This window comes from Furipterus horrens, unplaced genomic scaffold (genome assembly GCF_987537825.1).
Source record: "Furipterus horrens unplaced genomic scaffold, mFurHor1.1.pri manual_scaffold_4, whole genome shotgun sequence".
NCBI classification, from domain to species: domain Eukaryota; kingdom Metazoa; phylum Chordata; class Mammalia; order Chiroptera; family Furipteridae; genus Furipterus; species Furipterus horrens.
In genome coordinates this window covers 87,113,540-87,117,955 of record NW_028327174.1, presented here as the reverse complement: position 1 = coordinate 87,117,955, position 4,416 = coordinate 87,113,540, and the positions used below count along the sequence as shown (strand labels likewise).

At 37.6% G+C, this 4,416-nt stretch overlaps 1 non-coding gene across 1 annotated transcript; it reads left to right on the top strand.

The window, feature by feature from the left end:
- The first annotated feature begins 2,089 nt into the window (after positions 1-2,089).
- On the top strand, positions 2,090-2,253 carry LOC150012367 (U1 spliceosomal RNA). Its single transcript, XR_016510980.1, has one exon. It is a non-coding gene; the product is annotated as a U1 spliceosomal RNA (small nuclear RNA).
- The last annotated feature ends 2,163 nt before the right edge of the window (positions 2,254-4,416 follow it).

Below are 4,416 nucleotides of genomic sequence, written 5' to 3'. Positions count from 1 at the left end.
AGAGCTCCCAGCCATGAATACTTGTGATCTGGGCTTTAGATACAAGTAGTTTTCCGGTTTTTGTTTTATCAAGATATCACCAAAATATACCGTTAAAAATGGTAATATGCGCACAACTGAGACGTGAATTATGCATTGGTCTCCTAGACGCAAGAACTCAAAATGATGTTGACTTATGATATGTGAGTCACTTCACTGGCCATCTTTCTATGTGTTGTGAGAAATATTACAAAACAGACATTAAGAGATTAGAGAGGGAAAGGGTGATTAATTTCCCAAAGGTTGGTGTGTTCAGAGTATAAACATCAACTAATTTGGTCCATATTTTATGGTTGCAGCAGTTTAGTTCATGTTGAATGAGCATCCAGTGGAAGGAATGCAAGTGTTCCTGTGAAGTAAATTCATAAAGGCTGTACCATTAGAACCACTAAACAGTGCTGGGTCGGTCAACTAGCAAAGGTTAACTGGTTCAAAAGTGTCTTACCGGCATGTAACAAAATCTTAATTTTTCCACAAGAAAGTTAATTTTGAGCCAATTTCCTTGAATATTATTTAATTTTAGAGTGTTCTTTTTAAAAATAATTTTTATTTTCAATTACAGTTAATGTACAATATTATATTAGTTTCAGGTGCACAACTGAGTTATTAGACATTTGTATAACTTATGACTTATGATCACCCAATAAATATAGTTACCCATTTCACACCATGCAGTTATTACAATATTAGTGTTCATTTTCTTAACTAAAATAACATTTATACTATACATTTGAAACAAAATTAATTCTCTGTACTTATCACAGCTACTTTTTGAAACCTCGTGCATGTAAAGAATTTTACAGATAATTAGTCTTTCTAATGTTTTTATTACTTGAAATGCACCCAACAGATATTAAATAAGATATACACTTTTTAGGATTTTAGTTCATTATTGTACGTATACATTAGTAAATACATAGCTTGTATAATGTACTAAAATATTATTAGAACATTCTAATCAGTGGAATGGTCTTTGAGAAGCATTTTACCCTGTACAGAGACACTGGGCCTATATTGATTATTGTACAGTGTCTCCCTCCCTCCCCTTCTAGAGGATCATGGCCATTACCAACACGATGCAGCATTTGTCATATTATACTTTTATCATTTTTTATTAATCTTCCTCTTCCATAGACTTTGAATGAACTTCCTGAGGGTAAGGACCTAATTATTATGGTATCCTCAGTGCCACAGACATGCAGGTGTTTGATTAATGGCTCTTAATTGAAAAGGAAAAGATATCCAATACATGTAACCATACACAGCATACATATGTCTCTAAAAACAGTATGTTTTTGTAATCACAATAAAATAGTGATAAAATTTAATATTAATTTTCATTCTTACAGTGGTGGAAAATTCTTCATCATGATTACTAGGTTAGTACTCCACTGCTTACTTTTTAAAATTTCTGTATCTTCAAAGGTATGACTTAGTGACATTTGATGTCAACAGTTTCTTCACTCTTACATTTTCTTGAATTTGAAGAATTAGTGATTTTCTTTATATTTGCTGTTAACAAATTAATGATACTAAATGTAAAAATCACTTAATGTTTTTTATTCAGACCACCTGATTATTCCCATAAGTTATTTGCTCATTTATTCCTGAGGCTCCATTTCCTATTAGCTTTAAAATGAATTTTTTATCCTAGAACATAGAAGAGATTTCTGGTTATATACTAACAGAAGTAGAAATGAAAGAGAAAAGTCAACTTATATGCTATTCTATATAGAATTGTTATTTCTGCAAACACAGAAAACATTTTGACAGATATGATATGTTTCAATAATATAAAAAGTAATAAAATACCATAATTATAAGGCTGTGAGGTTAGCAAGAGTAAAAATAGTATGTGCATTTGCTTTAAAATAGTAATTCCAATTTATATGATGAAGTAACTGGACTGTTGTTAGCATATGACTAATATTTAACAATTTTAAACACTCTGGACTGAAAGAAAAGTCAAAGCTTAAAATGTACTCTAACCCATGTTTCCAAAAATGTTCTAAAGTGTGGTAAAGAGATATAACTCAAAAGGTAACTGTTAATACTTACCTGGCAGGGGAGATACCATGATCATGAAGGTGATTTTCCCAGGATGCGGTTTACCCATTGCACTCCGGATGTGCTGATCCCTGCCATTTCCGCAAATGTGGGAAACTCTACTGCATAATTTGTGGTAGTGGGGGACTGTGTTCACGCTCTTCCCTAAAAAAAAAAAAAAAAAAAGGTAATTTATTATGTGAACAGTTGGCCTGGTGTGTAATTTCATGCAGACACATTGAAAGGGAAGATATGCTGGGCCAGCTTCAGAATCATGGGCTATGTAACCTTAGAAAATCACCATAACCTCTCTGGGCTCCACTTCCCAATCTTTAAAATGAGGAAGATAAACTAGACCACTTCTGGGGTTTTCCTAGATCTGAACTGCCCTGATTCCATATTTCTTCCATGGATAATGAGTAAGATTCCTGAAGGATGTAATTTGGATTTATATAGAGAAATTACCTTTTAACTGACCTTGCTGTGTTTAAGTCAGGGCATGGTATACTCTTCAGACTGGCTTACTTGTGTTGCCAGTATAACAAGATCCTGTTCAGAGCAGTGATACACCAAAGTACCTCTATAATTTTTTTTGAACTTTGTTTTTAAGAGACACTCTGGGTCCCTCAGAGTGGATAAAGAAACTACTCAGACACTCTCCATCTGAGGAAGGAAAGGAGGGAAGGTTTTTTCTAGTGAAAAATCGCCCTCGTTTCTTTATTAGCCAGGGTTTTTATCCACTTTCCACATGTGGGAGTACTTAAGGAAAATATGTAGCACTTCCCCAAGTGGTAGGGAGTGAAAGGGAAATGCAGATCAATACAGTTGAAACCATCCAGGTATTTTACATGAGGTCAAAAGCACTTCCTCTTACTTAATCGTTCTGTTCTTCACATTTTACTGACAAGGATTTGAGTCTTTACAGAGAACAACAGAGCAGGTTCCCTTTTCCTTAAAAGCCACTTTGTATTTTTATTCTATCTTTAAAATCCCCCGGAGGGTGGGATTCAGAGCAGGCCTGGAAGACAGCTTGCAGGCTAAGGGCCCAGCTGGGGGTGGCTCCACAGCGCTCAGAGTCTCTTAAACCAAGCCTGTCTGCTTCCCACATCTCCCCATGTCTGTCTGTCCCCCACATCTCCCCCTTCTTTATTAAGTTCCTGAGATATTGAGGTAAGGCCAATGAAACCTGCTACTTGTTTTTCACGTATTTTGTCACGAGCAAACAATTTGCAAAGGCATCTCAACACACAGAGTATAACAATAACCAGAATGCATCCAATAGCTCCCATCACCCAAAGTCTTAAATTTAGTTCATTAAACCAATTTTTAGGGTTGAGCCACTGTAAGTTTTCTTGCAAAGTTTGAAAAACCTTTTGTTCAGTCAGTTTTTTAATGTCCTGACATTGCTGCTGGAGCTCAGACTACAAGTGGTTCACTTGGCCTTTAAGGTTAGTGGAAAAGGCCCCTTCTAGATGACACTGGACCTCCTCCCATGAGTGCTGACTAGAGTTCCATATTAAAGGGGTGACACGGAGTCTGGAAAACTCTGGATCACAGGTGAGTCATTGGCGGGTGACTAGGGCATCCTGCTGGTCCTCAAGCCATATCATTGCAGACTCCACAGCTGAAAGCCAGGCAAGGATTTCCTGGTCATTCCGTGTTTGTTGGAGCATTTCCCGTGTGGAGTTAGTAAGGAGAATGTCTACTGCATTAGCTGTCTGAATGGACTCTGTCAGGGCGGTGGCAGTGGTGGCAGCTGTCGCTGCAATGGCAATAGCAGAGACAATTCATGCAACAAGAACACCTAGAAATCATCGCACTCGCACCAGGGAAAGCACATGGTTAATGGCTGTGAGTCCTCCTGGGTCCTCCCATTCTCTGGTGACATTAACTGGCAACCACAACTCGGCCTGTCTACGGATTATAAAAACAGTGGTTAAATTGAGCTGGGTAACATTGCTGCGAGTAAAGCAGCTGGCATAAATGGAACCTGTTGAGAGAGTAAGGTTATATAAGTTGGAAATAATGTTATAAGTCAGGTGAGGTAGTCCTGGAGTGGCTAAAAAGAGATATGGGTGAGAAGTACAAACAGTGACCCAGGAATTATCAGTAATATCAAGAGTATAGGACATATACGATCCTTTTGCCTCATAATGGGCATGGCCCCTAAGATGTTCAATAAACGAAAGGCCAACATGCCACAAATTACTGTGCCAGGGGCTGGTATGTTCTGGAGCAACAATTCTAATGATTGGAGCTCCCAACCCTCCTCTACTCCAGCCAAGGCCGGGGTATTTTCCATTAGGTTTTGTTGGACCATTACTGGTATAC